The sequence below is a fragment of the Macrobrachium rosenbergii genome, chromosome 18, assembly GCF_040412425.1.
Source record: "Macrobrachium rosenbergii isolate ZJJX-2024 chromosome 18, ASM4041242v1, whole genome shotgun sequence".
Lineage (NCBI taxonomy): Eukaryota > Metazoa > Arthropoda > Malacostraca > Decapoda > Palaemonidae > Macrobrachium > Macrobrachium rosenbergii.
In genome coordinates, this window is record NC_089758.1 from 9,741,104 (window position 1) to 9,767,747 (window position 26,644).

The 26,644-nt window shown below is 36.2% G+C and overlaps 2 long non-coding RNA genes across 2 annotated transcripts; one reads left to right on the plus strand and one right to left on the minus strand.

Annotated features, from left to right (window-relative positions):
* The first annotated feature begins 10,681 nt into the window (after positions 1–10,681).
* Positions 10,682–13,254, plus strand: LOC136848085 (uncharacterized). Its single transcript, XR_010855932.1, has 2 exons — positions 10,682–12,531; positions 12,596–13,254. It is a non-coding gene; the product is annotated as an uncharacterized lncRNA (long non-coding RNA).
* Positions 13,255–16,588: 3,334 nt separating this feature from the next.
* Positions 16,589–26,180, minus strand: LOC136848086 (uncharacterized). Its single transcript, XR_010855933.1, has 3 exons — positions 26,055–26,180; positions 20,530–20,691; positions 16,589–17,049 (listed from the first exon to the last, which is right to left on the minus strand). It is a non-coding gene; the product is annotated as an uncharacterized lncRNA (long non-coding RNA).
* Between the last annotated feature and the right edge of the window lie 464 nt (positions 26,181–26,644).

Consider the following 26,644-nt stretch of genomic DNA (forward strand, 5'->3'; position numbering starts at 1 on the left):
AGCTAGTTGAACCTAACTTAAGGATCCTAAGCGTGAGAAGTTTCTTCAACGCATAAAAGGCATATTTCTCACAGTTCCCATCTCGACTTCATTTCAAATATTAATGAACCTGCAGTATGCTATTGTTACTGTTGCTTTAAATTAGACTAGTTATACACCAGCAGGGAATCTTGCTTCCTAGAACGATTAGTATCAGATGATATGATATGAACCAAGAATGAGGAGGAATATAAAGGACACAGAAAAAGTCAGGAAGGCTAACAAACTTAACACATCCTGTTATGACAAACAACACCAAAGTTTTCGAAATGTTATAAGGAAAGCATAACCACTATATATCCCATGAAATAAAGTACATTTAAAGCCTTTTATTAAATTTGATCGTTATGCCTCACACAATTATGGGTTGGTTCTTTAGGAAATGTTGGATCACTGTGGTAAATGTTGTACCTCGGTAATATCTTGACAGCATGACTTACTTTTGCGAAACTCACTTTTGGTAAACTAGATTTCTCCATTTTAATCGATGCACACCATTTTTATCCGTTATTACATACATTATATAATTCAGTATCCTAATTTATCATTCAGTTATCGAACATCGATGTTCCTCGAAGAAAGACAATTGTTTTAATTCCCCATCCCATGCTTGTTCTCGTTCATAACTTTATTAAAAACTAGAAGAATATAGTTCATCGATAGAACAAATCAGACACACTGACTTGTCGACTTTGCTACCTACATGAATATGCCAAAAAGCTTAAACCTTTTTTGTGAAGAAAATATAAAATACTCATTTTTTATGACCTCAATATTGTCCGTCTTCTCTGGTAACGCAGTTTTTATGCTTAATAAGTAACTTTAGTAATAAAATGTTAGATATGAATGAACAATTTTGCCTGGTGTGTAGAAGGAATTCTAAAATTATAATGTTATGTTGCAAGTGAATTTGCATTTTTTTTTTTTTTACAAAATAAGCGATCTATCTTTTTTACCCATACTCAGTGTGTTATCTTACCCTTTTTTTAGGAAATAAGCGAGAAATATTTGTTAAAATGCCTTTAATATTCTCGGTAATTCTATATATTAGCTCCGCGCCTGTTTTTACCTTGTAAACTGGTTTTTCTACACTTTTAGAGTTTCTGATACTGGCGGTGCATTTGTTTGTTGTCGGCCAAATGGAATGTCCCTTCACCGTGTTTAGTACTACTGGCCCTGTGGTGGGGGGTACCCATACGTTAACAAGTTATTGCACTTGCCGAACGGGATATGAACCGTTCCAAACAGACGTAGCCGTGCTCTGTCTTGTGAAGATCGCGTATGGAAACCCCTTGTTGGGTGGACTTCAGGGGTTAATTACAGGTTAAATACATTCATGCGACAAAAATTTAAGGTAAATCCATAATTAGCAACCAAAACACCGTAGGAAAAGTCAAGTTAGAAGGAAATCGCCGCCGCGGAGCTACTACATAGATCTACCAACTCAAAACAAGGTAACTATATATCAAGCTATATATTTCTTATATGAAGAGGCACTTTTACTGAAAAAAAATCAACTTTGTACCTACAGCTTATGTTTATCGAAGTTATAAAACGATAAGCAATATTTTTTTTCTCCTGATTTTTCTAGAAACTTGTCATCTCTTATAATCTAAAGAAATGAGAATTCACATCTCACAGATGACTAAACGACGGTTGATGAAACTTTGGGAATTGGTAGTATAACGACTGGAGTCTGATATACAGTTAAGGAATAAGATTTTGGGCTGCAACTTATTTACATAAATATGAAAAATGGTATAGGGGTTTTTACGCAAATTACATAAACTTAGAGGCTGAATTTTTCTGTTCCGTAAAGAGACAACTTCAAGCGTTGGTTGAACGATGCCATGTGGATATTTCAAGCAAATCCATTTCACCATAGCCAAAACGCCAAGAACCCGGTATTGGGGTAGGACCACTTGTGCACCTCACGCGGTACACTGAGGCATTATTATATTTATATATTTGCAGAGTCCCTTCGGCCACTAGCTGCAACCCCTTTCATTCCTTTTACTGTATCTCCGTTCATATTTTCTGTCTTCCATCTTACTTTCCACCTTCTCCTAACAATTGTTTCATAGTGCAACTGCACGGTTTTCCTCCTGTTATACCTTTAAAACCATTTTAATCTCAATTTCCCTTTCAGCGCTGAATGACCTCATAGGTCTCAGCGCTTGGCCTTTGGCCTAAATTTTATATTCCAGTTCCTAAAAGCTAGAATACAGTATAATGGGGCCTCATACCATTAGAGAATATGGTAATTCTATATATTAGCTCCGCGCCTGTTTTTACCTTTCAAATGGTTTTTTCTACACTTTTAGGGGTTCTGATACTGGCGTGCATCTGTTTGTTGTCGGCCAAATGGAATGTCCCTTCGCCGTGTTTAGTAGTGGCCCGGGGGTGGGGGGGCGGTGGTTACCCATACTACAAATTATTGCACTTGCCGGACGGGATATGAACCGTTCGAAACAGACATAGCCGTGCTCTGTCTTGCGAAGATCGCGTATGGAAACCCCTTGTTGGATGGACTTCGGGGGTTAATTACAGGTTAATTAGACTCGAGCGCAAAAATGAAAGGTAAATTCATAATTAGCAACCAAAACCTGTTGAAAAGGTCAAGTTATAGTGCCGTCGGCGACGCGGAGCTACCCTATAGTTCTACCATTACCATGGTAAAGTTGCTTTAATATTTAATCATCACGAGAGAAAATTATCCAATACTTCGTATTTTATCACTCGAATTAGAAGCTGTACTTTTAATTTAGTTACCGTAGTACAATACCTACGTTTTCTTTATTTCCCCTTCATGCAAAAGAAAACATTGATATCTCGGTAGGGTGACTATAAGTAAAATTAACAATGTCGAGGTATTAGGAAATCATACGAAGTACTGTAGCTAAATACAAGCGGAACAAAACTGTTCATAATCCTCTTTGAAACTTTTTTTTTACAAATAATACTTTATGATATCTTTATTTTGACATTAAACTGTTTGAAAATTTCAATAACTACAGTATATTTTTTTATAATTTCACGAAATTCAGTTATGGGTGCGATCACGAATAAAATAGTTTTATTTTAAAAGCGGAACAAATTTGCCTGTAAACCTCTCTGAAATTATTTTTTAGTATTAATGCATTCAGATGTATTTTTCTGGATATTGAACTGTCCGAAAATGTTAACAATTAATTTTTATAATATCTCGAAATTCAGCTAATGTTACACCCATGAAAGAAATAAAATTTTCCATTTTAAACTGCGAGGTGATTTTAGTTTAGACTTTTTAAAATTTTTTGTCACAATCTTTGTTTTCGTAGTAACTAGACACAAAATCAAGGTCTTTAGAAACGGGACAGATGTATTTCATTTTAAGATTTATAATGAAAATGTAATAAAATAAGTAGGATTTTTGTCTTTTGTAACAAACGCGATCCAATAGTCTTCATAGCAATTATTTAATTCATATATATGAACAGCGTAACCAACAGATGTCGCTAGTGGCAGATGTTATGACGTAACGTACTCGTCTACTGCATTCCTAAAGATTCCTTGGTTGGTCCTCAACCAATCACGGGTCGTTATTTCTTACTGTACTCCGAAGGAATGCCACGGAAGTTTGTGATTGGTTTTTCCCTGATGAAGCCAATAATGGCGAAAATACTTCTCAGCTGAGTGAAATCATAGCAAGATGTCGTCGGTTTCTGCAGCATCAGTTATAGTGTCTACGAGTGTTATTGCGACGGTGTTGGGTTTTATTTTGAGATGTTCAGGTATGTGTATTATTTAAAATATGCCTCAATATGAAGCATGCTGGTACACTAGGAGTGAAATGTAGGAGTGGCTTTATTAGATGTTTTTTTAGTTAAGGATAGGTCAAATTAAGGTTCATCAATGATGTCCTTAAATTATCAATTGTGTTAGTTAATTAATGAACGACGTACGCAGAGCGGGTATGGCTGGAAGCTGGAGATAAAAAAAAAATTCTCTGACCTTGAAAGAACGCCTTGATGTTACCATTGGAAAATCCTCTCTTAATTTCGCTAAGTCGTCGCTACTCTGGATCGTTGTATAGTAAGCTGTCGGTCCTTGGAAAGTCTAGAAATACTGTTTTAAGCATAATTTTACTTTAGACTTTATGAGTAATAGACTTTGAGTAATTGGCTGTATCATATAGAACCTAGAATATTGGAGGTAGAAACGTAGAAAATAATTTTCATAGACTTGATGGAATCAGGGTAACAGCTATTGACTTGCCTGTCGTTCATTGGTTAGAGGTAGGAGTAAGTAATAACCTACACATAAGCGTTGGTTGCTCATTGGTTAGAGGTAGGAGTAAGTAATAACCTATACGTAAGCGTTGGTTGCTCATTGGTTAGAGGTAAGGAGTGAATGAAAGAACCTATTAGCACGTAACGCGTTGTTCGGTTTAACTGTCCACAAGTGGATAAAGATCGCTTATTTTTCGGAAGAGTCCAGCCACCTCCCAGGCACAAAACAAAAATTTTATTGAGTGAAATGAAAATAAGAAAGGTAAATAGGCCTCCAACGCGTTGTTCGGTGTTAACTGTCCACAAGTGGATAAAGAATGGGGTTATTTTTCGGAAGAAAACCCAGGTTTTTCATGCAAAATGGCATTATAATTTATATTTTTCTTGTTATTTTTTTGGTAAAACACATCAAAAGTCCACAAAAATTTCATCTCGATACATGACCTTCTGTTTCAAATGCATAATAAGAGAAAAACTAAACTGGTTAATCAAATTACGGCTTATAAGGTAATTTGACAGTTGGCCCCCCTTCTGCCTCCATAGCTACCCATACGGCAAAAAGTTTTGCAAAGACCAGTAAACACTACCAGTGGTTACTCGTGTTAGGTTGGTATTTTTCCCATCAGTTTTTAGTGCCCTATTCAAAGGTTTGTAAGTTAATTTTTTAAATTGCATGAAAAATACCTATTTCAAATGGTTTTTCAAGTTCAAAAATGGCTAGCTGGAACCTCCCGAAATGGCTGGCTGGAGTCTTCCGAAAAATTACCACTAATGGTTCATAATTATTGATATAGCGGAAGTTCAGCGGTATCGCCGAACTCTGCAAGATTCTCGATTTTTTCAGAAATACCCTTATCGCTTCAGAATAGTACTAAGTGAAACTGCCAAGTTCTGGATTGGCTTGAGGGGAGGGTCATAAGTTTTTTGCTTGCTCGTCTTTGTGGCAATTTTAGTGACAGAAATGCATTTCTTGTCACATCGAAGCCAACCCTAAACTTCTAAGTGTTAATTATAGCCTTCCATCTAAGAATAATTTTAGAGGTAATACAAAAAGTATCTGCATTTATTTCTGTAGGAGTTGAAGAGGGGTCGGAAGAAACAGTGAAACCTGGATGAGTCTGTAGTTAACGGAATGAGCCGAGATTATTTGGCTGACTTGTAGCGGTAAATTCATGACGCATGGTAGTTATGAATAGGAGGAAAAAGTCAAGTATACCTTGGTTTTACCAGACCACTGAGCTGATTAACAGCTCTCCTAGGGCTGGCCAGGCTATAATAATTTTCTTTAAGTAGTTTTGAATTCATAATCATAAGGATATTGGAAATGCTTTGCTTAAAAATATCCCTCTGGGTACCAATACATTCCAATAATGCAGATTTTCCAAATAAACAGCAGACAAACTTTTTAAATTATTCATCATAAGTACGGACATACTAAACGATTTACCCTTAAGTTTAGTGGACTAACACTGTTTTCGATACGTTTGTAGAACATGTCATTGAAAATATACTATAGCTACGAAAGAGGGCAACGTTTATTTAACCCAACTAAAGGGGACTTTTATACCGCATGTAAAAGAGTGAAGGATAAAGTCCGTGCCATATTGGGTTCATAAGGGTTCTTAAGTAGTTTTTGTGGGACGGTTCATAGAGAATTTAACGTGGCTCCGACCCAGTTGCTTTAATAATGCTCAAGAGTATTTTATTAGTTATGAGTCTGAGTCTGTTACGGTTTGAAGTCCTTACCTACTCGGCCAGTGTGCTCCTGCACGTTGAACTAAACGGGTTCTCTCGAATTTTGGACATTTTGAACGTTACAGTAATGATTCAAATGCTAGATACATGAAACATATGTTTTTCAAACTTATTAATTCGTGTATTATGAATATCCGTAATGTTAGGGAAAATCACTGAGTTTATTTTATTCCAGATATCCAAATTTAAATTTAAAAAACAAGGGGGGACCTCTGTCCAAAACAGAGTTTTTAGGGTTGGGAACCCAAATTAAAGCTTGAACAGGGTTGGTCCTAAACGCATAAACTTGAAGATAAGCAGTCCGGAAAAATATGGTTAATTTCTAAAATTGGTTTCAACCGTAAAAAGAAACAGATGCTACGAGGCCAATTTGCTTGCTTCTTCCACCTGTTTAACAAAAGGGACGTGTACAATACAGGGTGAGGATGCACCATAACTATGGCGTTCAGATCCATCTGATTAAAGGGTCCAAACCTGACGTAGAACGACACACATCGTGATGTGTGATACAATACAGAAAATCACCGAAAATTGACATTGCACCTAGGGTCCTAACTAGCATCGCCTTCAGCACTGCGTACACCACATTTTCTAAAAGTTGAGAAGTAGCAGCTACAAGGCACGTTTGCTCCCATTACCTCAATCGTAGTAATTCAATATGGAGAGCCATTTATTACTGGAGGAGAGGCATTCATGGGTTACGGCTCATCCAGATGAATAAAGTAGTTACCGTTGCTTTTAAGGATAAAATTAGTAGTTGGTTCCCTCGCCATCGACAGTTGTTACATACATGGCAGCCATTGTTAGAATGAATGTTTTGGGAGCTGAAAACTGGAAGGAATCTGGAAAATAAATCCGTTACTAAATCAGGAGGAGTTTTAAAACTTTTTTGCTGGCTAAAAGTTACCTGCTCCTTAAAAGGAAAAAAAATAGCAAGGGCTCATGTTTAACGCATGTGTTAACGATGACTGACTCAAAGATAGGGTCATATTTCAAAAATGATAGTCCATGGTAACTCGACTGGTAATCGCAGAAAAAATGCATTTTGAAACTGAATCGCACAAGACGTGACAGAGATCACATACTGAACGAAAGGTAAACAAAGTTCAGAAGCTTTGGATGAGTAAGAGTAGCAACAAATCCTGATCAGGGACTAGTATTAATGCCATTATCAGTTAAAGCCAGAACAGCTTAGAGTTTTTAATCTTTGGTGTTCCGCGTTTTCTTGATAAGTACTGATGATAGTCACATGGGAGATTATAATGAAGTGAATAAAGTAAATGTGCCTTTTAATGGAAACAAAGCTTTTAAAGTAGTGATCGTTTTTGAAAATATTCAGTACTGAGGATATGGCAAGTGAGGATATGACAAGTGGTACGAGACTTTTCGATTGTAGTTTCAAGTGTTTAAAAAGTGTGTGGGCCCTGCAGAGATCTTGCTGCGACGTGATACAAAAAATGATGCTTAAAACTTAAACAGTAACACAGAGTGAGTGTTTTCCGCTAGTTTACAGTGCGTCAGTATTACAAACCATTAAACGCCGTTTGTCCATATTTTCTTTCAAACGGTAGTATACAATCAATCTAAAATACCAAAGTGTTCTATGAAGAATTTTAGTCTTAGGCCTTTATATCAGATTTATGTAATTTTCCTCATAAACCTTTGCTGGTTCTAGCGGGGGACTTCCCAAGGTAATAGTTGAACTAGAAGGAAATTCGCTACTTTAATTTTATTCCAGTAAAAAGTACATTGTAGTAAGTTGTTTACCCCCTCCTCAAGGATTAGAAGGAAATTCTGAATTAAGTTAATCCGTGATGTAAGTAAGCTTGAAACATAGCATCTGAAGGCTACCGAGCTTTTTTTAGTGACTAGAATGTTGCAAAGCTTGCTGGGAACATTATAATGATTTTGCGTGTTTTAGTTTGATATTAAAGCTTGTTTAAACGAAAATACTTAGTCTTGTGAGGCTGCATTGTATATTTTATTACTTTTGTTCGATGAAGGTTATGGTAGAGACTTGAGGAGTTGAATTTCAAAGTATCAAATATGTTAACAGTAGGCTAGCGGTATTTTGATATTTTGTTTACTAGACTTTAAGCAAAAAGGCGAGGAGTAATGGCTTCAAGTGTGAGGACACAGGTGCTCATTTTACGTGTATAAATTCAACATACCCATGTCAGCGGGTTAACTACTACAAGGTAGGTCTCACCCTGTCCTAACCTCTAACAAGCGAATTACTTTATCAGTCGACTGTTTTATGTTTCTGTAGATATCTTCAATGTGAAATTTTTTTTTTTTTTGGCCTCTAGATACCACAGTCCTAGTAAGTTAATCTTGACAAACTTCAGAAAACTAATTTTTTAATGTTTTAATCTATATTTTTTTATACTGCTGGTCAATTTTTATGTCATTAAGTTGCTAACCTTGTAATGTTCTTAGGAATTGTCTTTTGCATTACCAATAAATTCATCTGTTTAGCCATATGTATATATTTTTTTTAGTAGAAAGGAAGTTACACAGTATGAATTTCCTGGCACAAACTGTAATGCTACAAATGAAAATTTCCGGTGAGGCTAAATTTTTTCCTGCAATAAGTCTTCCACTAGCAGTAATGTGAATTGTAATAACTCATGGTATATGGTACTCCTCACCTACAGGAGATTTGACATGGAACAAATTAAGTTAAAGTAATTTTTAAGTTAACATAAAGAGCATTCCTGATTCATGGAGAACGGGTTTTATTTTTATAATTTGGAATTTTAAGTGACACTGGCTTTCAGAAAATTGTCAACATTTTAGCTTAATTTTAATTGGTACCTATTTTTTTCTTAAGTAGTAAACTTTCGAGATAATTTTCTCACCCTTGGGTGGGACAGAAAAGATTCCAGGATATTCACGTTGACAATTGTATAGTTAACAATGTTTAAAGAATTTTAGTAATCCTGAAATATATTACAATGATTTATGGTGTACTTGGCCAAAAGATTTTTCTAGGCAATACCATAATTTGATTTCAATACAGAGGAAAATTAGAGGAAAATTGTAATATAGGTTATTTGATCGAAGTTATCGTTATTTCCATGATAGCTTTTATTCAGTCGGGAAACTTGTGCACTTGGGTAACGGCGGCTACACTCTTGTAACAGTTATGATTTTATCTGACGCAGTATGTCGAACTAGTTTGTGATACAACAAAACCGTACGCTATAGGAACCGTGTAATACACAGTTTAAATTCTTGTGAGTAAGGTTACGGGCGCGTCAATACTACAGAGAAACGTCCTAAACGCACACATTATCAGACAGGTTGAATCCAACTTTACGACTTACTGCTAGATAGACAAGTCATCAATACTTTTAGCCAGCATTTGCCCAAGGTTCATTCTCCGTTAACGTCAACTTGTTTTCAACTTGTTCGTGATATACATGTAGTTGCTGACGTGTGTTGAAGCCTGTTTAAACATGTTTTGCAGTTTTAATGTACAAAAGTTTCAAGTTTGTCCTTTATCATTCCGTTAAAGTAATAATAGTCCGCATTAAGCTGTGTCCACTTTAAACTATTTGACAGTTGCAGTAAATTCATAGGGTAGGGTGTTTTAACACTTTTACCCAATTTCTGGCGAACATTGAAGCGTTTAATTTAATGGAATTTGGCTTTTGTATTACATTCAAGTGAGCATTGTGTTAAATTTAATGGAATTCGGCTTATGCATTAATCGGTTTGTAGGAAGACGGGTGTAAAGAATTCATTAAAGTGGCCCAAATATCTCTTGGCAATGGAAGCTTGAACTGGAATATTTTCTCAAATACTGTGCTAGGTACCTACCTTATGTACCTCATTGGTTAGGATGAACTTTTAAAAATGTTTGGTTTGGTGTCGACTCGGTAGTTATGAACTGCTCTGTTGCTATGTTCTAGAATAGTACAGAATTTTGGAATGCTACTTTGCTTAAAACCTTTAAGGTAATCCTATGATAATGCAAGAAACTGAAAGAAAACTTGTTTAGAATGTAGTGGTTCCTATACAGCTTGGTAAATGAAGATTTACGGTGACCTATAAGTTTTATTTCTTTCCACAGAATTTTTAGTCTGAAGCTGGATGGCTGTAACTAACTGAATGTGGCCACAAAACAACTACAGATTAGGGAGGAACTCGAATGGGAGAAAGTAACCCCTGGCAAGTGAAAGTCATGAAGTTCATATACTTCACATGTGAAAAACTAAAAACTACATGTTGCATGGTTCAACTGCACGGGGGAGTAGCACTGAATCCGCATTTGGTAAGTTTAAGTAGACTTCATAATTTTAAGATTTAGGTTGGTTAATACTTTGACATAGATCCTTATGAGGTTTGTTCATAGTCTATAAAGAAAATTGTGTAGTTTATAGATATGATGCAATGTTTTATTTTTGAGGTTTGATGTATTTATGCAAACTTCTAAGTAAGGGAAATTGTTGCATTTGTTCAAATAAGGAAATCTTATTAGTTCAAACAAAGGTTTGCAAGTGAGAAGAAAAGGTTTACAGTCAAGGGAAGGTTTGCTTTTGTTAAAATAAAGGAACAAGTTTTGCATCTGTTCAATCAAGAAGTAGTTTTAGTACAAGCAAGACAAAGTCTGCATTGGTTAGTAAGGAAACCCTTGCATTATTCCACGGAAGGAGAAAATTTTGCAGGCAAGGAAAGCTTGGCTTTAGATCAAACAAAGATCAAGGAAAACGGCTGTAAGCAAGTAAACCTTTACATTAGTTTAGGCCAGGTTAAAAGAAAGGTTTCCATTAAAAAAAGCGAGTTAAAGTCTGCACCAGTCCAAGCAAGGACAGGCTAACATTAGCTCAACAAGGAGCAAGGACAGGTTGTAAGTCAGTCAATGCAGTAGCCCAAGCAAGGCTAAACGAAAGGTTTGAGTTAGTTCTTGCTAGGTAAGGTTTCAATTTGTACAACCAAGGAAATGCTTTGAATTAAGTTTAAGCAATGAAGGTTTTGTACTAGTTCAAGAAAAGTTTTCTTGTTTATGTAAGGCTTAAGGAGAGGTTTGCATGTGTTAAATCGATTTAATTTCATTATGAGTCTGTTCAAGCAAGGAAAGATTTTTAGTTAATTATTTTTTCTAGTTGAGAGTTCACAGCCAGTATGAAAAAAATGCTAGATAGTGCCTATCTAAAATGGCCGGAATGTCTAAATTGTTAATCTGCTTAATCTCACAAATCAAGTATAATCATATGGCCTTAAGTTCATGTTAGTATGTAACATTTTATACTCAAATGCCAGTGGACATTGAAGTGTTAAATTTAATGGAAATGGGCTTAGACATTAACCAGTTTGTACGAAATTGTGTAAACAAATTCTTTAAAAATTACCCTAAAATCCCTTGGCAATGAAACTGAATTAGAAAGTTTTCAAATACTGAGCCAGGTACATACATACTGTACCTAATCGCTTGAGGGTGAACTTTTTAAAAAATTTTGTTTCCAAAGATTAAACAGTGTGTGGTTGTAAAGCCAGTAGTTATGTTCCACTGCAATGTTTTGTACTATTTTGCTTGAAATCTTTTGATATAATCCTATAACTGGCAAAGAGTTGAAAGAAAACTTTGGTTGCTCAAAGTGGTTCATGTGCTGTATGGTAAATGAAGATTGACGATACTTAAAACTTTTTTTTCTTTCTTTTCACAGAATTTGAGTAGAAACTGGATGGGATATAACTTTTCAACACAGCAAGGAAAACCCTATATGGTCTCTGGGCGATATGAGGGATAAGGGAAAGCTAGGAGGAACTCGAAGTGGGGGATAAGTAAAACCTTTCAATAAGTTTCACTTTTTCCACCTGTGAAAACGACGAAACACCATCGTGTTGCAATGCATAAACTGAACGGGGAATGCGCTTGCTGAGTATTTTGGTAAGTTTAAGTGGACTCTGTAATTACTAAGTTTTCGGTTCGCTACTACCTTGACGACATCGTCCTTTGAGGATGTTTGTTCATAAATACTAAAAAAAAAATTGTGTGGTTTATGAAGATAAGGCATTATTTTTTATGCTACTTTGAAGTTGCTGTGTTGACGCGAAATTCAAAGGAAGAGTAACTTTTCAATCCAAGTAATGAATGGTATCTATTAATTCAAGCAAGGAAATTGTTGCTTTAGTTCAAGCAAAGAAAGGTTTGCAAATAAAGGGGGTTAAGGTTGACAAGCAAGAGAAGGCTTGCTTTAGTTAAAAAGGAAATGAAAGTTTTAAGTTTGTTCAATCAAGGAGAGGTTTCTATCAGTTCAAGCAAGGCCAGGTCTGTAATAGCTAACAAGGAGTGTTTTACATTACTGGAAGGAAGTAACATTTTGCAAACAGGAAAAACTTTGCTTTAGTTCGAGCAGGGATTAAGGAAACGTTTGCATTAGTTCAAGCAAGGTTAAAAGGTCAGTTCAAACAAATTACGGTTTGCATGCAAGTTTTTTATTGATTCAAGCAAGGAAAGGTTTCCATTAGTTCGAGCAACCTAAAGTTTGCAAGAAAGTCTCCTTTAGTTCAAGCAAGGCAAGGTTTCCATTAGATCGAGCAAGTGGTTGTTTTGATTTATTTCAAGCGAGGAAAGTTTCCTTTATTTTAGGTAAGGAGCAAGAAAGGCTTGCAAGCAAGAAAATGTTATAATTATTCAATAAGGCTGAAGAAAAGTTTTGCATTAGTTCTTGCAAGTCAAGCTTTCCATTGGTTCATTCAAGGATAGGTTTTAAATTGCTTTTGTTCAATCAGCTTGGTTTGCAAGGAATGGGTCTGTATTCGTTCAAGCAAGGGAGTCTCTTAGTTTAATCAAGGATTGAGGGAAAGTTTGCATTAGTTCCACAAAGTTTTACTCTAATTTCAAGAAGGAAAGTTTTTTGCGTTAGTTCAAGCAAGGAAAGTTTTCAAGTCGCTGATTTTTTCCTGATTGGGGAACTCATAGCCGGCAAGAGAAAATGGATAGTAGCATTATCTAAAATGGCTTAAATGTCTGAATTATGAAGTGTCTTGTTTAATCATTCAAGTCTGGTTAATTTTTTTTTTATGTGTAAAGGTATTAGGTCATTTTAAATACAAACATTACCGGAATGAATTGTAAAATATATAAATATGTCATGGAGAAGTCTGAATAAATATTTTGAATTGTAAAATATATAGTACATGTCGTGGAGAAGTCTGAATAAATATTTTGGAATATTGACAGGTATTTTTTTTCTTTATACTAAGACTGCAAATACTTGAGCTTTAATGCAACTTTTAACTGTACACCAGACTTCGTAAATGCATTGAGTCCTGAATAGCCGTCGGTTAATATACTGATATTCCATCGTAAATTGAGATAGGGTTTGATGTCTCAAGTGGTATCAGACAAGTAGATCTGTCTTTGCAAAACCTGTCGCACTTGAATTTCTCTTATTTCTCTCTGCTCATTAGTCTGGCGTCACCCTCCTCCTCAGTAGGACTACCTTTTGTTGCCATGGATAATTTATAGCAAAACATCGTTGACACATTATGATCCTCAGCATTAGCGAGCATTTTTGTTAATGCTCAAAGAGCCATTGTTTACTAAAGCTCTCCGAGCCAGAGAGTTGATGATATAGGCAATCTATATAGTAAATAAAAAATGTGGTCCGTGAATGCTCATTTTCTGTACATTCGAAACCCAAAAATAGGATATACTAGGGCATTACGATGTCAGGATCATATGCACTTGACGGTGCCTGTGATGTGTATGTGTTAAAAAGTAAAATTGTTGCTCGGAAAACTTTAATTTTTGTTGAATATACATAGAATGTCATGGGCTTTCCCAAGTTTTTGGAAAAAAATACGCGTACTTCACTGGAGTTAGAGGTATTGGTCTAGTAAAAAAAATTTACTCCATCTGAGAAAGCTGTATGCTTGTCAGTGGAGAAAGGTGATGCAAATTACAATGGTAAGTGCTTTCCTTTTAATCCTGTAGAAATGCTCCGTTTTTTCGGAGAACTGATAGGCTTTCACTTACTACCAAAGCCAAGTGTATTTTCTTATGAAACTGACAGAATGGGTACGTGAGGTATTAAGGTTGTCGATTGAGCAGCTTTATAATACGAAACCGTTTTGTATTGATAGATAATGCTGTATTTGATGAAAACCTGATGCTAGCAAGCCTTTATCAATGTTTAATACACTATCCTTCCCTTTGGGCATCTCGTAAATGCATTTTGCATGTACTTAGGCTAAGAGAAGACTAAAATTTCCCATAACCCTGCATCACTGAATTTCATAGTGGATGAAGATTTGGTGAAATAGTCTTCCAGTGGAAGAAGTCATGAGGATGACATCTTGTAGTAGAAAACTTGGCTAGCTGAAGATATTGTAGTGAGGCTTTAAATAATAGTTCAAAAGTATTGTTAATTTACAGCTGCTAGTGAATTATGTACTCGTGTGGTTTTACAAAACATTGTGAATAAGGGACTGCTTTCAAACTTTTTAGCGTTGCTGGGCACTAGTTTTTCCAGACCAGATTTATAGACCCCAAATTTTTAAGTGGTTAACTAAATTGATGCGATGGAACTGATTTTCCATGGCAAAACTTCATTAAAGTTTGATTTTCTGTTGATTTCAGCCTCTCTACTCTTGAAGGTGGGGTCCTGAAACTTCTCTGAACTACAGTTATTACTACAACAAAGTAAATGTCATTACGCTTCAGTTAAGCCTCCACCTATTAATGTCTCCTGAAAAGTTCACTACTACACTGGATGTTATGTTCGTTTACGGATGTGTTTACTAAGCCGTAAGTAGAAATCTGAAATTCTAGTTATTTTCTAGGGTTCGTAGTTAACGTTCATTACCGATTACTGTATATACTTTTAAGTACTTAAATTTGCAGTATTAGTGTAACTTTTTTTACGACAATATATAAGCCTTGATATTTTACTTTGAATTCGTGAAGGTTTGTTTACAGTATAAAACTTATTATAAACATGAAAAATTACCATTTACTTGAGAAATTTAAAGTTTTAATTGTTGATTCTGACCCATCTTCCAGATATTTTTTCAAGCTTTAATTGCTGATTCTGGCCCATCTTTGATATATTTTCATACCTTCACACTAGAGACAAATTAAATTGTCTGGTTGTGTCTGAAGCAGTTGAAGTTACTGGATTACTATTAATTGAAGGAGAAGGAACCCGAATAAGTTAAAGTGTTTTCTTTGAAATAACGTTCAATGACATTAACAAGTTTCTAAAGTTTCTTTTACCAGCATACAATATGTGTAAAGGATTGGTGTGCCAGTGCCAGCTTTTAAATAAAATGCTAACTAATGGTTTGGGAATTACAATTACTATTGCAGAGGTGGAGCTGACAATGTGGTCTTCACTGTAACCATGTGCTAGGGATGTTATAGTGCACGAATTACATCCGGCAAGTTTTCTGAAGTGTAAATTTTCTCCATTTACGATGTTTATTTTTGCATAGATAAACACTGATTTTCTTAAATTTTTGTTTTTCAGAATTCAAGAAACTTACTGGAAGAATGTTTGGAATCCGGTTTGTTAGAAGTGCCGTTGACCAAATGATTTCTAGTTAAGCAGAGGAAATTTCAAGCAATTGGGAAAGAGACGACCTGGCACCGCTGCAAGCTTAACGAAAAGGACATTGGTACATAAGTTAAGCAGAAGAAATTTCAAGCAATTGGGAAAGAGACGACCTGGTACATAAGTTAAGCAGAGGAAATTTCAAGTAATTGGGAGAGAGACGACCTGGCACCGCTGCAAGTTTGACGAAAAGGACATTGTGTACCAAAGTTAAGCAGAGGAAATTTCAAGCAATTGGGAAAGACGACCTGGCACCGCTGCAAGCTTGACGAAAAGGACATTGGGCAATTTAACTCTGGGAACGAGCTTTGCCACAACAATGAAGCAATTTAGTTTCCTATAATATCCGTTTTGTACAGAACTTAACATAAGACTTTAGGGAAATGAGTAACCTACAAAAACTGTTGGTTTAATAACTTTAAGTAGCAGTTATTTTGGGGTTTAACGTTACCTTGTCTTTGAAATTATTTTTGTACAAATTAGATTTATTCACGGAAACTAAATGGCTTCATGGGTTATGTTTGGAGGGAGGCTTAAAGAAAACTATGACATCAGGGAAAACCATCATGAAGAGAAAAATGTTCTAAAGGGAGTCGGAATCTCATCCATTTTCCTGCTTCAGGGGAGCTTTCCAGTTAAAATCGCTTGTTAGATAGGCACAAAGGAATAATGTATTTGTCCTGCTTTAAAGGCTACTAATAAAATTACTAGGTGAAAAGTTTTTTTTTTATTTTTCTGTAAGATATGTTCTGTATAAAATACTTATTATATGCACACAATGAACTTCGTTGACTAGTTTCGTAAGTCGACCAGGCATTAATACAAACTCTACCAAATACTATTTAACCCCACGAATCGTCACAATTAAACTCCCACCAAATACTATTTAACCCCACGAATCGTCACAATTAAACCCCCACTTCAACATTAAGTAATATGCAGTCTCTGTAATCTTACCCCCACTTCAACATTAAGTAATATGCAGTCTCTGTAATCTTATCACCGAAACAGTCTTTTTCCCGAAACTTTAGGTTGTGACATTTCTGCCACACGATAGAGTATAGGATTTTATCTACCATGCGTTATATAAATTGTCACAACCTCAAGGTTGGGGGAAAATGATAGTCTCAGTAAAAAGAGCGATTGCGAAATAACCTCAGAGGCAGCATGTTACTTGGTGTTGAACTATTGTTCTCTCTCAATTGACTTATGGTTATGGGTTAAATTCATTTAACCCATATGATAATAGAATATTGTGGTTGACTAACTCTTTCGGGCAGCAGCAGAAATAATGTACTCGTGGTTGACTTGAACTCTCCCGGGCAGCAGTAGAAATAATGTTCTCCAGAATGAATCTTGCATTTCTCACTCCCACTCTTCATTTGTGTGCCACTAAATGAATCTGCTCCACATCAATCCTGAAATTACATGTGTAAATTTTTACAAGAATTAGCATATCGTGACTATCATGATAGACACCTTTCAATCTGATATGAAATATTCGAATATAGAAACCAACACACCCCTCCTCCTTACTAAAAAAAGTAAATATCTTGCCATTAAATGTACTGACTTCTACAACGGGTAAAACAAAATTTTAGATTTCATCCTGTCATTCATCAATCCCGCCTGGAAATTACAAGGTCCAAATCTTAATTTGTAATGTTCTTGAATATACATAAAAACCCAGCTGCTTTCAGACAATAGTAAGGGTTGGTTACATGGCGGATATTTTGACAAAACTGGCAGGATCCCATCCAGTCAGCTCTTATTAACGTTGGTTAACAAATTATTCCGGGCTGGGTAACAAAAACAATGATGCAAAGCTCTAGCTTCTATATATCCAAAATCTACCGAAGTAATGGAGATGTAACTCTCATAATTAACTGGTCCTACTCTGAAAGCTGAACACACAAGGTTTCAACATCTAACATCTTTTAAGTCTGCACTTGTAACAATAGACCGGAGGTACATTCAAAAACCAAGCTGAAATCATCAAGATGCAGAGCTGATAAGACCTAATTCCATATGTTAACTAACCATATTAGATCGAACTTTGTTTCGATTTATTTTGAAAAACAGGAAATTAAAATGTCAGTAGGTAGATACAAAAACTAAGGCTGAGTATTAGCACTCTACATCATCCCCCTTACACCCCTTGTGAATGGACATAATCTATGGACTAGACCTCAGTTATGGAAACCCCCTGCAACCTCAAAGCCAGCACAAACACTGGCTGGGCTGTTGAAGGGAACAAAGAACTGGAAAAGACCTAAGTCCAAGTTCTCTTTTTAACAACTATTACCCAACTCTGTGTTCCTTTGAAGAAAAAAAAAACATTTGTCAGCATCCTGCCACTGATATCTAAAACTGAAGTTTCACTTGATCAGATTTGCCAAAAAAAAAAAATAACCAATTGCAACAATGAGCAAAACATTGGATCTGCCTTGCAAATAAATCGAGAGGCAACAAGTGGCACAGAAGAGGAGGGTGCCAAGCTCACCTCCCAGTCGGTGCAGCAGGAAGACACCACATTCGGATTGAAGGAAAACAAGACATGCCAAGAATAAAATTGGAGTACAATACACATATTCAATATGAAACTTCCTTCCCGGGATGACAGAAGCTCCTTAAACCTCACAGAGGCAAAGTGTGAATAATATCCTCAAACATGGGAGAGTAGAACAGAACAAAGGAGTAACATCTGTTCATGAAACCAAGCTGACATAATTGACTACATATGAGAAAGAAGAGAAGTAAGAGAGGAATGCAGAGATGACCTAAAGGACCCAGTCCAGATCGGACATTAACAAGAATTCATCAAGGCCCTATGCAGCCCGTGGGTTAATTTTTTTTCTTATCACAGACATTTAATAATTACCAGTAATCTCTCCTTGAAATAAAAACTTCACTCTTGTTCTAGGGTTACAGTGCTCCTGCAGGGGACACAAAACCAATCTAGTATATTTTTTAAATATTGTTCAATTTCGGTAAAATATATTAATGCAATGTTTACTTTAAAAGTTCAATAATATTCAAATATCAATGCACAAAATCAAAAATGAATTTTAATAGTACGATGGCAGATAAATCATTTGCATATATTCAAAGTGACATTTCAGTTGGCCATAAGACACTGGATTATTAAAGCAAGTAATTGACGATATCTGACAAGACAACAGGAATGTGTTTACTGCACTGCTTCGTTTGCTCTGAAAAATTCCAGGTTATCAACCAAAGAGTAGCCTCCCAACCACCTCCCTTGTAGAAGTCCATAAACCAGAACAGAAAGCTGCCAGAAAAAGAACTAAGACAGGAAGAAGGGACTAAGCACAAACGACACTACCTACTCCCAACATCTTCATTACTCAGTCCCCTGCTGCAGTGGTTACGACCACAGGAAAATAACCAACACCAACTGTAGAACAGCCTAAGTGTGTTGCAGGAACTTACAATCAAGACAGAAGAGATAATGTACACTTGTCCATTATAACCATACTAGTGTCATAGAAGGGACACAACTACATTCTAAAGACCTCAACAGCACTGACTGATAACTCAAAAGTGTGAAGAAGGGCATCAAACCCACAGGATGGTGAGAAGAAACCTGAGTATGAGCACGCTTTCAATCTGGAGAAAGGAGAGGGCGAGACAGAAAGGGTCGTGAAGCATGTCTCAGCCAATCTATAGATCCTATTCTAAAATCTCACAATCCTCCACGAAGAGTTGAACATACAAAGCGTATGAAGGCAGGGGTCACAAAGAGCATGAGCACAGGCAAACCACATACACCAGGGGATGACCTCCATAGAGACTGGCCAAACAAGGAGGGAACAGCTCCGCCCCTCACTGGAAGCCTTACTGAAGAATGGTTGCAAACCTTGTGCCTGACTGGCAGCTTCTCCAAGTTTATCCCTTAAAAGGCAAGACAAGCAGCAGCTAGATAAGAGGGAGCACTCCTGGGAAATCCTGAAGGATAACCCCTAGAAGAATCCTGACAGCCTCCCTTCTTCCGTGTACTTAAGAGTAGTTCATATGAATAAATCTGCAACAAATTCAATTTATCAGGCTTCTCACAACCACCACCACCTTTTTCTAGCACACAACGTCTTACTGTAAATAAAGACTTAATTGTCATGACACAGCGAACCTGATAGCATCATATACGCTGGTTTATATAAATATATAAGTTGCTGTTGAGAGAAACTTAAATACCAAATTACTGCCCAACGAAGTCAGCCTCTAGGACCACATAAAAAACTGAGATGGCTAAAACTCTAAAATGGCGAAAGAAAAGCAGCAGGTTATAGACAGAAAGTGGGCAATACCCCTCGGCTCACCTACCTGCCACCAATTGAATGTGATTTAATAAGCTTTGTTTCCAGCTCATGCCTATTTAAAAGGTAGTAGTCAGGCAGGGCAGCCGATCGAGACTACGGTCTACCCCAAAGCCAAATCAAAGTTCTTCAAAAGAAGGCATCGTGCTTACCCCATAAAAAAAATGGGAGAAAAGCGCGTTAAAAGTAGTAGTAGTAGTAGTAGTAGTAGTAGTAGTAGTAGTAGTAGTAGTAGTAGTAGTAGTAGTAGTAGTAGTAGTAGTAGTAGTCTGTGTTCTCACAAGAACAAACTATTCTAAATATATTCCTTGAATTTACAACCAAAATTCTTGAACATCCATGTATACAGGGCATCAAAACCTATACCCTTGCCTAAAAAAGAAAAGTATTTGCCAAAGAATGTAGTAAATAACGTAATTCTAGACTGCAGTCATAATAAAAAAAAATGATCACCTAACTCATTAAAACAAATCTTGAACAGAATTAAGACAGCCTTGAAAACTATTTTGAAACTAACAACTTTTACTGACAAAATTAGAACCCGTCTTATTTTTCCCTCACCTCCACCACCACTGAAGACCAGCAAATTATGTACTCAGCTCAGATTCCTTACTCCTCCCTACACCAGTGTTTATTCAGTATCGTTGATGGTTCTTGCAGTTTTCTGATGTTTATTCCTTAAGTCATCAGTTTGGTCTCTTCCAATGCATCCATCACAAGTCCCTGAAGCAAAGAAATTACATTAATTTGGTACCAACTTTTCAAAGTAATATTATTCAAAATTTACTAAAACTACCAAATTGGATTTTGTGGAAAAAGCCTCAAAAATTCTAAGTAAGCAGAGGGAAGACGTGGGAGGCGTAGACAGGTTTGACTGACAATGAGGAGGAAGAGGAAGAAGGAGAGGAATGCTTAGATGGCCTAAAGGACCTGGCACAATAAGACAACAGCGAGAATTCACCAGTGCCCTGTACATAATATCCCCTGGGTAATCACAGGAAATTTTTTGCTTATTTTTCAAAGGCACTTGAAACTACCAATAATCTTTCCTCGAAATAAAACTATCCTTGTCTTAAAGTTAAATTCCTCATATAAGGGAACTTTTTAAAAATTTGTAAGATAATTCTTAAATACGGTTCATTTGAGTTACATGAGAATCAGTGCAACATTTTACCTTTTTAAAAGTTCATTAATCTCAATACCAGCTGAAAATTAAAATGTTATTTTGCAAAGGCGGGATGGCAGACAAATCATCGGCCTATAAACTGACATTTCGACTGGCTATAAAACATCGGCATATTAGGGCAAGGCAATTTAATAATTATTGTATTAACTGAAAAATTGGCTGTGGCCATTGTTCAGAGATTTCAATACTAACTGGCATACTGAGCTTCTCTGTTGTAAGGATTACCTTGTAGATGACACCTGTGTGACACCCATTTGAAGTCGAAACTCTGTTCCTTCCCGGCATCCCAAATAAAAGCATTTTGCTTTTATTTGAAATGAAAGAGTGGGTTGAAGTTAAAATTGTTCAGGGTTTAACTGAAAAATATTGGGTGTTTGGTGCACTGAAAACTGTCATCATAACTTATATTTCACAAAATTTCAGTTCCAAACTACAAACATCCTTAACTTTTTGTTAAATCACTCTTGCATTTATACACAACCAATACCAATTGTAAAACAATCAAACACTTCCCTGTAATATACCTCAGTGCCATTCTTGCCACAAACTGACTAAAGACTCCATTTCCCTATTTTGAATATTAACCAAAATCTTCCAAAAACATTTTGGTAATACTATACATACCACCACAGGCACCTTGTAAGACTGGCATTTTTGGATGGAGGAAAAGGACAGTAATGAAATAAAATGATGCATCCTAAACTTACCTAATTTATGGCACTGGATCCAGTCTGACCAGCCATGGTCACCACCATAACCAGACCTAGAGCACTGGGACATACTTGAGAAGGCTTAGGAAACAACCTAGGATACCACAATCATGTGAAATATGGCAACTAGAATTTTAAGTTAAGCAAAATTAGACAATCTAGTGTTAGTTAAAACTATTTTAAGGGAATAAAATGCCCACTTGTAACCAGATGCATGAGAGCAAGAAGTACCATTTTTTTAAATGGATGAAGTAGGCCTCGGTTTTATACCTTTTCAATGAGAGGTTAATATCAATTTGATGCACATGTTCTGGAAATGACTTAAGTTTTATATGCGTGAAGAGATTTTCATAATTGAGTAAAATTTTAGCAAATCTGTTTATTTTAAATGGATGGTTTACCTATTACAACTCCACCCCGCACCTAGTTTAGCAAATATTGGGAGCCACATTGGTAAACTATAGACCAGGGTTGGTAGAGGTTTAACTAATTCAAGTAGGCAAGTTCAGTTTATTTATGACACCTTAGTGTTAGGTCAAGATAGGTGGAGGGAAGGTCCATAGGAGACCCTGGCAAGTATCTAGTCAGGTTAGATTAGAGGTGGTTATGATGCTTCCCTGCATGTCAAATTCTATGTCTAGTGGTATTTAAACATGGCAAAAAACATATACAGTATTCACTGAGCTACAATAAAACTAAATCTTCTCAGTTTTATCTACAGTTTTTCCCTTAGTTCCATTTTAATGCTTTATAAGAGCCCCCTGTGCATGAAAATGTCTGCTACGAAAGTTAATTACAATACTATCTTTATCTAGGGTTGTCAGGCAGAGCTGGCAAAAATGTTGGAATATTCATTTCGGAGAGAAAACTTGCAAGCACACTGATAGGGTGTGGAAGTGGTGTCCTTGGCCCATGCTGTAGTCAAATTTGTACACAATGAAGCCTGAGCACAATTATTAATTACAACTAATTTTTATTATTGAACCTTAATAAAAATAACTAAAAAAGTGACCCAGACCTAAAACACACGAATTGACAACAGCGGAAATCAAACATTATCTACGGCAAGCTACAGTTAAGTTCTAATTTATATAGTATTGTAGATGTGGTGGAGGATGCTAGGATAAAGGCACGGAGTCAGACAATGCTTAAGTCTTGTCTCCACACTATGGCATCTACTGTTTACCGTGGCACAAGCTTACCGTGAATTCCTGCTACACAGAATGGCAGATTGCAATTTCAAACTAAGCCTTAACAGCTCAGAACAAGGGAAGGTTCAGGTTGTGCAAGAAATGCAGAATGGGGATGCAGCAAAACAAGAATTGAGAACCTTAACATTCACTGACACTTCCAAGTCACAGGAAAGGCACAAACACTAGTGCCAGGCTCTCTCTCATACAAGAGCAGATTTTGCATACAAAGAAACAAAGATTTTATGCAAACCACTGTGATCCTTCATATCAAAATGGCATTTGTTAGTAATGTCTAAGGCAAGATCCAACCCTCAGCTAATGCCTAAATGATCACAGCAACCTGTTCAGGCTAGACTTTTCCTCACTCACTCATTCAAGACTAAAATGCAAAAATGGATGGCACCATATTTCAGAATCAAAGTCAGTAGCCGTATTACCACTACCACTAGGTTAGGGAGAGAGCCGCTGAAGTTTAATGGAAATCAGAAATGAATAAGTCACAAATGGATAAACTAAATACAACAGCAAAATATGGTGTTTGATAGGCCCAGCAAAATGGGCTCCATTTACGAATTGTTTTGAATAGTACATGCAATGACACATTCAAATTCAAAACTGAATTATGCGACTAAAAGTAAACACTACTACTATACTATGCTATATTCAGTAATGACAAAATACAAGAACATGGGCTTACTGGTTATGTGCAAAAGCCATCTGAAGGGAGGCGGGGGGGGGGTGTTAAGCCCTCTACCAAGTACCAGCATGTTGTATATATGCCATAAAGTTCCCTTTTTGTTAAAACAATGTGTATACCTATTTTGATGTGGAAATGATATAGACTTTGTACAGAAATACGGATTACTGCATCCGTAATTCATTCTAAGCCGTATCTCATGTCACCAGCTCAAGTTTAACAGAGGATTCGCCACTTTTAAGTGTAAAAGTCTGAAGGCCTCTATCCCAAGCTTCCACAATACAGTTTTCAATGTCACTAATTATTCCAAGTTGGATATCATCGGAAATAACCAACATTCATTGGCCTCACCATCCTAGATGGCATTATGACTTGTTCATTTTACGGTTTATTATGAATTTACCGTTGCAATGTCTTTAAAAAATGCGCAGAAATACTAAAAATTTAAACATCTCGAAATATTTCTAACATTATATTTGTACAAGTGTTGTTAATAGCCTGGGATTACCTTTCGATATTTTTCCGACCAAAAACCCTGGTTTACCACTGTGGTCACCGTTACTGTTACGATTACGGGATAATGTAATGGGTGACGTCAATACCTATTTTAGTTATACCTATTTTAGTTATATTCCATACAGACCTATTCTGAAGAATTACATTTTCCCAAAATTTACATTTAAGTTTTTCTCGGCCACCATACCTTCACTACCAATCTTGCCCGTTTTCTTCGATTATTACTTAAGGGCCTCCAACAAAAACTATTCCAGTCACAAACAGAATGGGAAACTCATGTTCAGTAGACAAAAACTTATAGGAAAACCCCTGAATGTTAATATGCACCTTGTCACAAAGTTCTAAAATCGCTCTGGCTCCACTGACCCTTTCTTGGAAAAACCGCCCCACTCTTGGTATCACAATTTATTAAAATCAAGAGTAGCAGGCTTGGCTTTGGCTTTTCCTATACTTGTAGGAAAGTGACATCACAATCTGTAGTACTTAGATCACTCTAATTTATTGATATTGAGGAAGGAGGGCTTGAAACAAAAGATCTCGCGTCTTTTTGAGTTACGAATATAATTAAATATCTTGGATTCCTCAAATACCTATGAAAAATCAGTCATCGTGTATTATAAACCGCACAATTCTTCATTGCAATGGACGCAGTTTAATCGATTCCACGTTAAGCCAATGTACCAGTGGCTTAATCTTCAAGGTACGTGCATAAATAAAGTATTTAACAAAAGAACCATTTCATTACTAAAAGTATGTCACATTGCTCATTTGAAAATGCCTCTGGGCGGACTGTGAACAGTAGTCTAGTTAACACTGCATTTACAGTTCATAGTAAAGCACAGGCTTAAATTTCTCAATCGTGTTCATCCAATATTTGCAGACAATGTTTACCCAAATAATGAAAAATTAAAGCTATTTTGAATAGGTTACTCTAATACTGGAAAATTAAACCTATTTGAATGGTTTACTGTAATACTGGAAAATTAAACCTATTTTGAATGGTTTACTCTAATACTGGAAAATTAAACCTATTTTGAATGGTTTACTCTAATACTGGAAAATTAAACCTATTTTAAATGGTTTACTCTAATACTGGAAAATTAAACCCATTTTGAACGGCTCACACTAATACTGGATATTTAAACCCATTTTTGATGGCTTAACCCTAATAATGGAAATTTAACCCCATTTTGAACGATTTACGATGTCTTAACATTATTCCGCTGCCAACCGCGTTTAAATTCTTGAGTATTACTCTTGGTTAATAATATAGTACCAAAGCACACATCGATTTTTCAGTGTCATGTACGATTTACTTTTAAGTATATTACCACAAATCCACACCGAAAAAGCCTATCAAACACTGGACAATTGTTACGCCACTGCAACGGATTGAAGTTTTCCATTCTACGGCACTTACATTTATCAAGTAAACTCTGGTTAAATTCTCTACACCACAATTCTTCACTCAATTGCAGTAAAACTTTTCAAATAAGTTGCTGGTGAAATAATTCACTCAAAACACTACCCCTCCAAATAACTTTAACCAAAGGAAGCAACGTATTGCACCGTGTCTGTAAGAACTTTCGTTTGTTAGGACAGTCTCAAAGTCCGCCCATCTGCAACGCCAACACCATACACAATCATAATTTACATCACGTAAAAGCAAGCTAAATCATTGACCAGCAGAATCTATGAATTATACTAACCCACTTCATAACAATTTGATAGTTTTTCTTTTACAATAACTGTTACAAAAAACACAAAACCCTATTAAAACTTACTTTTAACCATGACGCATCACAAGCCCTTCACCTACCAAATGACACTACATTACTCCTAAGCATTGCATGTAGAACACAGAAAATCAGGGAGCTTGGAAGCAGGAATTCTCTGAATAGGTGTAACCTGTAAGACAAGACAAGTGGCGCCATCTCAATCAGACTTTCAAGGATCATTGCTACTTCTGATCTTTTCTGTTTTTCAAGCAATTTCACATTTTCGAAGAATGCCGGGTATTTTTCAAGACAGTGACTTATTTATCTCATTCTTAAAAGCAATTTCCCAATTACAGAACGCTTGCAACTTAACAAAATACACTAAAAACCCCAATGTATTCCTTGTTCCTTAGAGCTTTGACTGATTGATGAATACCCGATGTGACAACATCTATGGTCATCTACGCAGTCTAAATCATACAGTAATTAAAGATCGTAAAATTATGTTGAGCAGAACATGACAAAACCAAATTCCCAGCAGCATGGAAATACAGAAATGTGAGAAAAAAGTGAGATATGGAGAAAGGTCAAAGATTTGGGCAGATCCAATTGCGTATGTACCCAAGGAGGTACCATATAGCATGGAAATTTGTTCC